The following is a 14337-nucleotide window of genomic DNA, read 5'->3' as shown; positions in this document are numbered from 1 at the left end:
ACGTGTTTTCTAGGTGGATGAGGAGACCAGCGGTTGGACATATTTTTTAAACCACATTGATGATAGTCTAAATGTTGAGATTCAGTCAGCCTGATATTTACAACACTTTCAAATGACTTTGCTAGACAGCTGGTAAGTACTATTGGCCGGTAGCAGCTGGGACTTGGTGGTGGCTTGCCGGGTTCAATAAGAGTTACTATGAATGCTTGCTTCCATGTTTCGGGTATTTTTCCAGTTATCCATATCTTAAGGAATTTCAACTGTGCCTTAACTATTGCTTGGGAGAGGTGGGCTAGCATATCATAATAAATATTATCCAGACCTCGCGTTTTTTTTTCTCCAATAATACTCTAGTTCCTGTAGTGTAATAAGTTGGTTGTAGTCCACATGCGTGCCTGTTCAGAGGGGAAGCTTTTGTTTTTCTGCTATTGCTTTATATTTATGGAATATGTGCGTGCATATTTAGATGAGCAAGATACTTTGGGGAAGTGCTTGCCCAGTGTGTTAGCCTGTCCTGGTGTTTGCGTACCAATTAGCGTCAACATTGTAAGTGCAGAAACGGTTTTAGTGAATTTACGGCCTTATTTATGGCCAATTTCATTTCCGATGTTATTGAACTTATGAATGAAATATATTTCTGCCATTATATTTTTCAAGCGTTTCGGCATTTCGTCTAACGTACCACAAGAGCAAATTTTCTGCATTGGGGTATCTACGGAGAGTACTCAGTACTTTATACTGCTTTTTTTTTCCTGCTTGCATTCATTTGTCCACTGTACGTTTGTTTCCTTTGTGAAAGTTTGTGGAATGGATAGTGCAGCTGCTGATACAATGCATTCAGTAAATTTCTGATTTATTTCGTCTACCTCAATTTCTTGATATTCTTTTTCTAATGAGAAATTTCTTTGAAAAAGCGACCAATCAGCAAGGTGCAACAGCTATTGCTGTGGTCTTGTGATGAATGGTGTAGGCGATGATAGCTTTAAAACTATGGGTAGATGATCAATTCATCGAGGGCCATCAAAAACATCCGAATTGAAATCGTTAAAAAGCGTACCGATGTAGAAGCTAAATCTGGGCAGCTTATTTTTTCTATGCTAGGAGAGCAGTATATTATAGGCTTTCCAGTATTCATCAGGCATATATTATAAGACGGTATGAAACCTGTAATGTTTCCTCTCGCATCTGTGCGTTCGCTTTCCCAAAAGGAGGAGTGTCCAACTATCACCTATGGCTCTGGTAATTGTTCAGTAAGGTCTTTGAAATCGGGGATGGTAACTGCGATATGTGGCGGTATGTGTTCAGAGTAAATTATTGTTTTGTTATTGTTTTGTAGCTTATGATCTTTATAGCTACTGTCGAAGTTTGTTTTTAATTGTAGCTCTTTGGCAGGGACATCGCTCTGTATTACATTGCTACGCCTCCTGATAGTCTATTATTTTCTGGATATTTTCGAAAAGTGTTGTATATTTGTGTGTTGTGGCCTGAGGTTCGTTTCTTGATTGCATAGAGCGGTGGGTGTCATAGCTTTAAGTAGACCTGTAATGCCAGTGTAATTTCTGCACAATCCAATACAGTTCAACTGTATTTAACAAGTCATTGTGATAAGCTGGATACTGAGAACAGTTATCATCGGGTGCAGAGAGGCAGCCACAAGCTCGGAGTTGAATCCATTGCCACTCTAGTGGCGTTGGACTTTCACGGAGGTTTCGCAGGCGTGAGAGTTTTGGATGTCGGCGGGATCTCACCAAAATCCATTTCCTCCGTGGTAGACTTGGAGGATTTTTCTCCGTCGCGTTGACCTGTGACCTTCACGCGTCTTTTTCGCCAGGCTCCGCTCCAGCGGCACAGCCTATTTTGACAGGAGAGTTGCCTTCTTATGGGTTTGGGGAGACAGGCCCATATCAGCACTACTGTCTTGTGTGTGTTGCTGGAGAGGCTGCCACCGAAGGCGGTGATTGAGGGCCTCCGACAGAGATCACGTGATCTAATTTTGGACCTGTGGTCTGTGCCTTTTGTGAACGCAGTGGCAGACCTGGATGTCGGCACCAGGTCCATCGTATCGAACTGTGTGCAGACAAACTGAAGGTGGTCCCCACGTCACTGCCCCAGTGTATGTACCCTTCTGTTGCAGGGAGATATGTATTCTTGTCTTAAGATATGGCATGTTTTCGGTGGTTTTCAGTTTATTTTTCAGTTTTCCACATTGGACACGATCTAGAGTATGCGCCATGTGCGCCACTGCAGTAGATTCATTTTGGCGTGTGTTCACCTCTCTCGTCGGTATTTGTCTTTTCCAAATGTGGCAGAAGTGTGTCCCAGCAAGCTAACAAGTTGTGTTTTAAGTTGGTTCGGTATGTAAGGGCGGAAATGTATGCGGCTTGGGTGGATTCTGGTAGAGTTCTATTGAATGTCAAGATAATGTGTTTTGTTCTATCTTTGTGTTAATTCTTCTGATGGTAATATGTCGGGCAGAGATTACTCCTTTGCTCAGGTAGTTCTCTATCAGTGCTATGTAGCAATTTCTGCTTGGAAATAAAGCTCTTTGTGTAACTTAGGGTGCGGTGAGGTGTCACCTGCACATTCAGTTCACGAAGATTTTGCAAGGACAGCAACTTATCAGTTTGATCCGCGATGCAAGTTTCTACAAGAAGTTTTCCGTTTGTTGGCTTTGTAGTTTCGGCCAACGTATTTCTGGGTGGTATTGGCAATGAAAAATGCGGACTAGTTTGCCACTGGCTGATTCATCGGTCAAGGAGGTGGTAATGAAAAACTTTGAGAAGCTTCCTGGTTTCTCCGGCATCAATTGCTTCATATCGGCGCGACCTCTTTTCAGAGACCGATCATGTTATTCAGCAGGTTTATCCATACGGCATGCATAGGCTAAGGTTTCCTATGTTATGTCGCCTCTGATTCGTCTTTATAGGTAAAGAAAGGTCCCGGAGCCCCTCGCCTGGCAGACAGACATGGAGCCCATCGGTCAAGGCTTGACCATGACAGTTTAGCACTCCTGAAGACAGACTAAATGCGCGCTCACCAACAACTGAACGAAAAAGGTAAACGATTTCCAGCTGCCTTAAAAATAGGGGGGATACCTAAGCTCCACCTGCAAGGGATGTTAGCGGTGACTCCCGTCTTCAGACTCCCCTTGCAGAACCTTTTTCGCGCACGTGCACTGGACGGTTCGCTTAATAACTGCTTTGAATGTGTACCTCTATTACCTGGTATATACCGTTTATAATACTGCCAACAACTAGCAGATTAATTGAAGACCACACAATATAGATATAAAGCCCCCCTCTTTAACAAAGCCGTACCAACGTGCCGGCATGGCCAAGGGGCCTAAGTCCTTTAGGGCTGGATTCCAACAACGCCAACGCCTCATGTTGCAGAGAACAGGGCTTTAACACTATCATAGTTTTCAAAAAGACAGCTCACTAGCATAGCTGAATCTATCACCGCAAAGATATTAATCCACAAAAGGCACGGAAATACGCAACCAGCTCAAGAGAATGGCGGTGAGTCTGCCGCCATTCCACGTGGACCTTTTACAACGTGATCTTTGGGCGGACAGGGGTGAGGATCACGTTCTCCGCGCGCAACAATTACCAACATACTTGCTGTGTACAGCACGAATTCATTGTTTTTCAAACACACTTCGTGCAGCGTATAGTATCCCATTGTCATGCGGGTTGTGCTATATTAGAAAGACTCAGATATGCGTCGGTGAGCGGCTGCGAAGGCGCATGAGGTATCTGGAACGTGGTACGTGCCACACACTGCAGGCCACACGAGCAAGCCTGGAACATCTAGGGCAGGCAACGGTAACGTCCACAAGGAGCTAAATTCAGGTTCAGTCAATGCCTGTGCGCCACTCGCAACGAAGCGAGCTGGCGGGAAGCAGCAGCCTGAAACATCTGCGTCAGGTGCTGCTAAAAGTATGGAACAAGACGAAGGAGAAGGGGGCCTATCATTCGCATAAAGCTTGTCTCTCTAATGGTAGCGCTTCTAAGCCAGAAAACGTTCAGTGAAAAGTTGTCACTCGTGAAAGCCCAGATTTTTCGCCTTGATAGTTTTTTTGTGCGTTAATGTTGGCAGGCTGCAGCAATATATCCGACATTAAGTTCTATTCATGCATTCCATACGCGTCTTTAGTGCGCTTATCTGCGGTACCCGACAGGAGGGAAGCAACAGGAAGTTGAATGTGGTTAATGCGCTTGCTCTGTCGCGGAATGTGCTCAGTGTTTGGTGTGAACCTCCAGGAGGAGAGGAGGCCAAATGTAGAAGGAAACTGTCCACTCCAGGTGAGATCAGGGAGTGCAAGAAATGTTGGTGGCGCTGAGAGTTCGATCCCACGCATGGCCACAAAGTGGCTAATTCAATACGTAGTCTACTAATAATGCGGCCGTAAGGACAAGCATATTCTTCTACATGGTGCTTGCGCTCGCCCTATATTTATAATTTATATAGTGTCCAGCGTTTTCCTGGTTTACCCAGCAGACTCGCCCCATTCCCTTAAAGTTTAATAAGTGCAACTTTTGTTGCAATAACTTATCGAATAGAGAGCACACCATGGTTGCGTTTCATAGGCCACTTCGAGGATACAGGCTGTAGGTTACTGGCGATATGCTGTGTCCCCGTTGGTCGTGATGGAGGACAAGCATGACATAGTTGGATTGCACGTAACAACGGTTTGTGCAAGAAAAGAGTAGGTAGCCAATTAAAGATGGCCTGTTACATCTACCCACAATGCTGATGGTTGTCGATAAAGTTCCTGCCCTCAAAGGGAGAGTTTAAAGGGAATGCTCTGTTGTCTTGATCCGAGGATTTTTCATCTAGTGTATTTTTGTGCGTAGTCAGACAATTGATACTTGCATTTATATTTGCATTCGCATCAATTTAGCATTTCAACCTACCATGATTAGCAAGAGCGGAGTCTCAATAGCGCAAGGGAATCCATCAACAAAAAGCAATAGTGAAAATGATTGGCTCTATAAAACCCCATATTTTCTGTGTTTTATATGGGCCGTATCCGCAATTTGTATGCGATCAATGAAAGAAATCGTACAACTTACAGACTGGTGCTACCGCCCGACCGGCAAGTAGCACTGCCATTGCATTGAGAGTCTGAGGCTCTACGCTTCTTGACATTTATAACGCTTTGGAATTCGGGAAACCAACAGAACCAAGACCACACCAAGACTTACTAGATGCATGTGATAACCCTTCCAGACGCACACTTCTTACCAAAGCATAGCGAACTGCACTTGAGACACGTCTTCCACTCACAAATGCAGCTCCAGGATGAGCGGTTAAATTATTTTCTCACCCGCCACTGAAAGCGCATAACTTCACGTTTAGGAGACAATCTGATGCATGACCAGGTCATCTGCTGAGTTAAGGACGAGAAAGCGAGAGTTAACATCCTAAAGCTCCATGACCCAATCCGAGAGAGTGGTCAGAGTGCGTCTTGTTCATGAAGCTACAAAACATGAAATGTAAACAAGCAGGTATCGGCTGCAAGCAACAGCGAAGTGCACTTTGTGGAAAAGCATAACCGTCGCGCCTATGCCAGTAACAGCTTAGAAGACTAAAAGAAATTACGTCAATGGCAAACCTTCCAGAACAAGACTACAGCAGAAGAAACGAATGCAAAATAACCGCCAGTCCAGCATGGAAGCAAGTATGCATATAGCGGAAAAAGCCGAACAACTTCGCAGCAGTGTGCAAAGGTAGTGGCTACAGTCTGGAGGTCGATAGCGATGAAGAGGACATTTTGATAGTCAACAGCAAAAGGCCCAGTAGTCTACATGTTCCGGCCAACGGAAAGAAAGGGTAGACTGGGTAGACTAGCGGCAGTTGATGGGATTACAGAGCAAAACATGTCGAGCTGCAGCAGCTAAGAGCGAACGCAATGACACCGCGGACATGGAAAGAAAGCAAAGTTTTTTGCAACGCAAGGACAAATTTTAGGTCACTGCCAAGGTTGTTAGTAGTTGGTTTGGTTTGGTTTGTGGGGATTAACGTCCCAAAGCGACTCAGGCTATGAGAGACGCCATAGTGGAGGACTCCGGAAATTTCGACCACCTAGAGTTCTTTAACGTGCACTGACATCGCACAGCACATAGGCGCCTTGCTTTACACCTCCATCGAAAAGCGGCCGCCGAGGCCAGGATTCCATCCTGCACCCTTGGGAACAGTAGTCGAGCACGGTAACCACTGCGCCACTCCGGCGGGGTGCCAAGGTTGTTAGTGATGAGCTAACACCTGGAAGGAAAATTGCAGAAACCATAGGTCTCGCAACAATTGACTATGGTCCGGGAGCTATACATTTGACGCTCCAGAAAAAGGCCTCAAGCCCGTAGTGCAAAAAAATTCCAGGCGTCCTTGGCAAAGCCTCAGGGACGCTACTGAAAAGAGCGCATCCAATATATAAACTAAACATAACACTGAAAGCCATAAAAAGTTGCAGAGTGCCTTTCAGCATAAAACTGCAACTGGAAGAAACAATGCAAATCATTGACGGAATAGTAATAAAAAAATTAGAAGGAAGGGTTCAACGCTGCTGAATCAAATGTGCAGCGAAAGCATTATAGCTCCGTGCGACCGAGCATTCTTATTCGTCTTCCACGGTGAGAGGGTGACACGCAGACGGCTTTAAAACTAGAGCAGTGTATCTATTACTAAACAATCAATAGTTCAACGCTGCTAAACCGAATGTGGAACGAAAGCATTACCTGCGGTTGACCTAGCATTCTTATTTTTCTTCCTTTCCTTCATCTTCCACAGCGCCATGGTGCTACGCTGACGGCTTGAAAACCTACCGAAGTATAGCTTTCGCTACAAGTGTAACCAACCGAACCGAGTGGGTGAACCTACTGCTACTGGTAATAAACAAAAATGACTGCATGGAGTGTGCATTCACTCATAAGTGCTAATTGAAGCATTGAAACGAGAGCTCTACACATTAGACATTCTCGACGCCGTCTTGGCAGAGATTGCAAACTCAAAATATCCATTCAATCTTAAGCGGTAAATGAAGCATTGAAACGAGAGCTTCACATGCTGGCCATTCTCGACGACGTCTGGGCAAGTTTGCAAAGCCAAGATCCATTCACTCAGAATCGCTAAATGAAGCATTGAAACGAAAGCCCCACACACAGGCATTTCTCGACGTCTTCGCAGGATTGCAAAGCCAAAGTCAATTCAGAGCTCCACACGCAGGCCATTCTGGACGACGTATTGGCAGGATTGCAAAGCCAACATCCATTCACTCATAAGTGCGAAATGAAGCGTTGAAATGAGAGCTCCACACACTGGCCTTTCTCGACAACGTCGGGGCAGGATTGCAAAGCCAAAATCCATTCAGTATAAGCGCTAAGTGTAGCATTGAAACGACAGCTCCACACGGTGCCCATTCTCGACGACAGGGCAGGATTCAAAGCCAAGGTCCATTTACTCGTAAGTGCTAAATGAAGCAATGAAACGAGAGCTCCACACGCTGACCATTCTCTATGATGCTGTGGCAGGATTGCAAAGCCAAGGTCCATTCACTCATAAGCGCTAAATTAAGCATTGAAACGAGAGCGCCACTCGCTGGCCATATTCGACGACATCTTGGTAGGATTGCAAAGCCAACATCCATTCATTCTAAGCTCTAAATGAAGCATTCCAATAAGAGCTCCACACACACACACATTTCTCAACGTCTTGGCAGGATTGGAAAGCCAAGGTCCATTCACTCATAAGCGGAAAATAGAGCATTGAAATGAGAGCTTCACACGCTGGCCATTCTTGACAACGTCGGGGCAGGATTGTAAAGCCATCATCCATTCACTCCTAAGCGCTAAATGAAGGATTGAAATGTGAGCTGCACACGCTGGCCATTCTCGACGACGGGGCAGGATTGCGAAGCTAAGATCCGTCCGTTATAAGCGCTAAGTAAAGCATTGAAACGAGAGCTCCACACGCTGGCCATGCTCGACAACGTCTTGGCAGTACTGCGAAGGCAAGATCCATTCATTATAGGCGCTAAATGAAGCATTGAAACGAGAGGTCCACACGCTGACTATTCTCGATGATGTCTTGACAGAATTGTAAAGCCAACATACAGAATTGTAAAGCCAACATCCATTCACTCATAAGTGCTAAATGAAGCGTTGAAATGAGAGCTTCACGCACTGGCCATTCTCAACGACGATGGGTCAGGATTACAAAGCCAACATCGTCATTATAAGTGCTAAATGAAGCATTGAAACGAGAGCTCCATACGCTGGCCATTCTTGACGTCTTGGCAGGATTGCAAAGCCAACATCCATTCATTATAAGCGCTAAATGAAGCACTGAAATGAGAGCTTCATACGCTGGCCATTCTCGATGACGTCTTGGCAGAATTGTAAAGCCAACGTCCATTCACTCATAAGTGCTAAATGAAGCGTTGAAATGAGAGCTTCACACGCTGGCCATTCTCGACGACGGGCAGGATTACAAAACCAACATCTAGTCATTATTAGCGCTAAATGAAGCATTGAAACGAGAGCTCCACACGCTGGCCATTCTCGATGACATCTTGGCAGGATTGCAAAGCCAAGATCCATTCATTCATCAGCGCTAAATGAAGCACTGAAATGAGAGCTTCACACACTGGCCATTCTCAACGACGATGGGTCAGGATTACAAAGCCAACATAGTCATTTTAAGTGCTAAGTTAAGCATTGAAACGAGAGCTCCATACGCTGGCCATTCTTGACGTCTTGGCAGGATTGCAAAGCCAACATCCATTCATTATAAGCGCTAAATGAAGAATTGAAACGAGAGCTCCACACACTGGACATTCCTGACGTCTTGGCAGGATTGCAAAGCCAACATCCATTCATTATAAGCGCTAAATGAACAATTGAAACGAGAGCTCCACACACTGGCCATTCTCGACAACAGGGCAGGATTGCAAAGCCAAGGTCCACTCAATCATAAGTGCTAAATGAAGCATTGAAATGAGAGCTCCACACGCTGGCCATTCTCGATGACATCTTGGCAGGATTGCAAAGCCAAGATCCATTCATTCATCAGGGCTAAATGAAGCACTGAAATGAGAGCTTCACACGCTGGCCATTCTCAATGACGATGGGTCAGGATTACAAAGCCAACATCGTCATTATAAGTGCTAAAGGAAGCATTGAAACGAGAGCTCCACACGCTGGCCATTCTTGACGTCTTGGCAGGATTGCAAAGCCAACATCCCTTCATTATAAGCGCTAAATGAAGAATTGAAATGAGAGCTCCACACACTGGCATTCTTGAGAACAGGGCAGGATTGCAAAGCCAAGGTCCATTCAATCATAAGTGCTAAATGAAGTATTGAAACGAGAGCTCCACACGCTGGCCATTCTCGACGACGGGGCAGGATTGCAAATCCAACAAACATCCATTATAAGCGCTAAGTAAAGCATTGAAACGAGAGCTCCACACGCTGGCCATTCTCGACAGTGTCGGGGCAGGATTGCAAAGCCAAGCTCCATTCAATCATAAGTGCTAAATGAAGCAATGAAACGAGAGCTCCACATGCTGACCATTCTCGATGACGTCTTGGCAGGATTGCAAATCCAAGATCCATTCACTCATCAGCGCTAAATGAAGCACTGAAATGAGGGCCTCAAACGCTGGCCATTCTCGACTACGTCTTGGCAGAATTGTAAAGCCAACATCCATTCACTCATAAGTGCTAAATGAAGCGTTGAAATGAGAGCTTCACACGCTGGCCATTCTCGACGACGGGCAGGATTACAAAACCAACATCTAGTCATTATAAGCGCTAAATGAAGCATTGAAACGAGAGCTCCACATGCTGGCCATTCTCGATGACATCTTGGCAGGATTGCAAAGCCAAGATCCATTCATTCATCAGCGCTAAATGAAGCACTGAAATGAGAGCTTCACACACTGGCCATTCCTGACAACAGGGCAGGATTGCAAAGCCAAGGTCCATTCAATCATAAGTGCTAAATGAAGCATTGAAACGAGAGCTCCACATGCTGACCATTCTCAATGACGTCTTGGCAGGATTGCAAAGCCAACATCCATTCACTCATCTGTGCCAAATGAAGCACTGAAATGAGACTTCACACGCTGGCCATTCAAGACGACGATGGGTCAGGATTACAAAGCCAACATCGTCATTATAAGCACTAAATGAAGCATTGAAACGAGAGCTCCACACGGTGGCCATACTCGATGTCTTGGCAGGATTGCAAAGCCAACATCCATTCATTATAAGCGCTAAATGAATTGAAACGAGAGCTCCACACACTGGCATTCTTGACAACAGGGCAGGATTGCGAAGCCAAGATCCATTCATTATAGGCGCTAAATGAAGCATTGAAACGAGAGGTCCACACGCTGACCATTCTCGATGATATCTTGACAGAATTGTAAAGCCAACATACAGAATGGTAAAGCCAACATCCATTCACTCATAAGTGCTAAATGAAGCGTTGAAATGAGAGCTTCACGCACTGGCCATTCTCGACGGCTTCGGGGCAGGATTGCAAAGCCAACAAACGTCCATTATAAGCGCTAAGTGAAGCATTGAAACGAGAGCTCCACACGCTGGCCATTCTCGACAGTGTCGGGGCAGGATTGCAAAGCCAAGGTCTATTCAAACATAAGCGCTAAATGAAGCATTGAAACGAGAGCTCCACACGGTGGCCATACTCGACGTCTTGGCAGGATTGCAAAGCCAAGGTCCATTCATTATAAGCACTAAATGAAGCTTTGAAAAGAGGTCCACACGCTGACCATTCTCGACGACTTCTTGGCAGGATTGCAAAGCCAACATCCATTCATTATAAGCGCTAAATGAAGCATTGAAATGAGAGCTCCACACGCTGGCCATTCTCGACGGAGCAGGATTGCAAAGCCAACAAACGTCCATTATAAGCGCTAAGTGAAGCATTGAAACGAGAGCTTCACACGCTGGCCATTCTCGACGACGGGCAGGATTACAAAACCAACATCTAGTCATTATAAGCGCTAAATGAAGCATTGAAACGAGAGCTCCACACGCTGGCCATTCTCGATGCCATCTTGGCAGGATTGCAAAGCCAAGATCCATTCATTCATCAGCGCTAAATGAAGCACTGAAATGAGAGCTTCACACGCTGGCCATCCTCGACGACGATGGGTCAGGATTACAAAGCCAACATCGTCATTATAAGTGCTAAATGAAGCATTAGAGCTTCACACGCTGGCCATTCTCGATGACATCTTGGCAGGATTGCAAAGCCAAGATCCATTCATTATAAGCACTAAATGAAGGTTTGAAAAGAGAGGTCCACACGCTGACCATTCTCGATGACTTCTTGGCAGGATTGCAAAGCCAAGATCTATTCACACATCAGCGCTAAATGAAGCGTTGAAATGAGCGCTTCACACGCTGGCCATTCTCGACGACGGGCAGGATTACAAAACCAACATCTAGTCATTATAAGCGCTAAATGAAGCATTGAAACGAGAGCTCCACACACTGGCCATTCTCGATGCCATCTTGGCAGGATTGCAAAGCCAAGATCCATTCATTCATCAGCGCTAAATGAAGCACTGAAATGAGAGCTTCACACGCTGGCCATCCTCGACGACGATGGGTCAGGATTACAAAGCCAACATCGTCATTATAAGTGCTAAATGAAGCATTGAAACTAGAGCTTCACACGCTGGCCATTCTCGACGACGATGGGTCAGGATTACAAAGCCAACATCGTCATTATAAGTGCTAAATGAAGCATTGAAACGAGAGCTCCACACGCTGGCCACTCTTGACGACAAGGCAGGATTGCAAAGCCAACATCCGTCCATTATAAGCACTACGTGAAGCATTGAAACGAAAGCTCCACACGCTGGCCATTCTCGACAAGATCGAGGCAGGATTGCAAAGCCCACATCGATTCATTACAAGTGCTAAATGGAGAATTGAAACAAGAGCTCCACACGCTGGCCATTCTCGATGACATTTTGGCAGGATTGCGAAGCCAAGATCCAATCACTCACAGGCGCGTATTGAAGTACTGAAACGAGAGCCACACGCTGGATATTCTCAACGTCTTGGCAGGATTGCGAAGCCAACATCCATTCATTATAAGCGCTAAATGAAGCACTGAAATGAGAGCTTCATACGCTGGCCATTCTCGATGACGTCTTGGCAGAATTGTAAAGCCAACGTCCATTCACTCATAAGTGCTAAATGAAGCGTTGAAATGAGAGCTTCACACGCTGGCCATTCTCGACGACGGGCAGGATTACAAAACCAACATCTAGTCATTATTAGCGCTAAATGAAGCATTGAAACGAGAGCTCCACACGCTGGCCATTCTCGATGACATCTTGGCAGGATTGCCAAGATCCATTCATTCATCAGCGCTAAATGAAGCACTGAAATCAGAGCTTCACACACTGGCCATTCTCAACGACGATGGGTCAGGATTACAAAGCCAACATAGTCATTATAAGTGCTAAGTTAAGCATTGAAACGAGAGCTCCATACGCTGGCCATTCTTGACGTCTTGGCAGGATTGCAAAGCCAACATCCATTCATTATAAGCGCTAAATGAAGAATTGAAACGAGAGCTCCACACACTGGACATTCCTGACGTCTTGGCAGGATTGCAAAGCCAACATCCATTCATTATAAGCGCTAAATGAACAATTGAAACGAGAGCTCCACACACTGGCCATTCTCGACAACAGGGCAGGATTGCAAAGCCAAGGTCCTCTCAATCATAAGTGCTAAATGAAGCATTGAAATGAGAGCTCCACACGCTGGCCATTCTCGATGACATCTTGGCAGGATTGCAAAGCCAAGATCCATTCATTCATCAGGGCTAAATGAAGCACTGAAATGAGAGCTTCACACGCTGGCCATTCTCAATGACGATGGGTCAGGATTACAAAGCCAACATCGTCATTATAAGTGCTAAATGAAGCATTGAAACGAGAGCTCCACACGCTGGCCATTCTTGACGTCTTGGCAGGATTGCAAAGCCAACATCCATTCATTATAAGCGCTAAATGAAGAATTGAAATGAGAGCTCCACACACTGGCATTCTTGAGAACAGGGCAGGATTGCAAAGCCAAGGTCCATTCAATCATAAGTGCTAAATGAAGTATTGAAACGAGAGCTCCACACGCTGGCCATTCTCGACGACGGGGCAGGATTGCAAATCCAACAAACGTCCATTATAAGCGCTAAGTAAAGCATTGAAACGAGAGCTCCACACGCTGGCCATTCTCGACAGTGTCGGGGCAGGATTGCAAAGCCAAGCTCCATTCAATCATAAGTGCTAAATGAAGCAATGAAACGAGAGCTCCACATGCTGACCATTCTCGATGACGTCTTGGCAGGATTGCAAATCCAAGATCCATTCACTCATCAGCGCTAAATGAAGCACTGAAATGAGGGCTTCAAACGCTGGCCATTCTCGACGACGTCTTGGCAGAATTGTAAAGCCAACATCCATTCACTCATAAGTGCTAAATGAAGCGTTGAAATGAGAGCTTCACATGCTGGCCATTCTCGACGACGGGCAGGATTACAAAACCAACATCTAGTCATTATAAGCGCTAAATGAAGCATTGAAACGAGAGCTCCACACGCTGGCCATTCTCGATGACATCTTGGCAGGATTGCAAAGCCAAGATCCATTCATTCATCAGCGCTAAATGAAGTACTGAAATGAGAGCTTCACACACTGGCCATTCCTGACAACAGGGCAGGATTGCAAAGCCAAGGTCCATTCAATCATAAGTACTAAATGAAGCATTGAAACGAGAGCTCCACATGCTGACCATTCTCAATGACGTCTTGGCAGGATTGCAAAGCCAACATCCATTCACCCATCAGTGCTAAATGAAGCACTGAAATGAGAGCTTCACACGCTGGCCATTCAAGACGACGATGGGTCAGGATTACAAAGCCAACATCGTCATTATAAGCACTAAATGAAGCATTGAAACGAGAGCTCCACACGGTGGCCATACTCGACGTCTTGGCAGGATTGCAAAGCCAACATCCATTCATTATAGGCGCTAAATGAAGCATTGAAACGAGAGGTCCACACGCTGACCATTCTTGATGATATCTTGACAGAATTGTAAAGCCAACATACAGAATTGTAAAGCCAACATCCATTCACTCATAAGTGCTAAATGAAGCGTTGAAATGAGAGCTTCACGCACTGGCCATTCTCGACGGCTTCGGGGCAGGATTGCAAAGCCAACAAACGTCCATTATAAGCGCTAAGTGAAGCATTGAAACGAGAGCTCCACACGCTGGCCATTCTCGACAG

General features: G+C 45.5%; 1 long non-coding RNA gene across 2 annotated transcripts in view; it reads left to right on the top strand.

Moving 5' to 3' along the window:
- The window catches only part of LOC146185716 (uncharacterized), a 56203-nt gene that overhangs the window by 17615 nt on the left and 24251 nt on the right, over positions 1–14337 (top strand). The window contains exons 3-4 of one of the 2 annotated variants that reach the window (XR_014708029.1): positions 2028–2113; positions 2927–3056. This is a non-coding gene — a long non-coding RNA (uncharacterized LOC146185716). The remainder of the gene's footprint in view (positions 1–2027; positions 2114–2926; positions 3057–14337) is intronic. The other variant, XR_014708030.1, reaches the window with a different exon arrangement.

Source organism: Amblyomma maculatum, chromosome 6 (assembly GCF_055883805.1).
Source record: "Amblyomma maculatum isolate TAMU_Amacu chromosome 6, ASM5588380v1, whole genome shotgun sequence".
Lineage (NCBI taxonomy): Eukaryota > Metazoa > Arthropoda > Arachnida > Ixodida > Ixodidae > Amblyomma > Amblyomma maculatum.
Note: the sequence above shows the minus strand (reverse complement) of the source record. Positions and strands in the feature narration are given on the sequence as shown.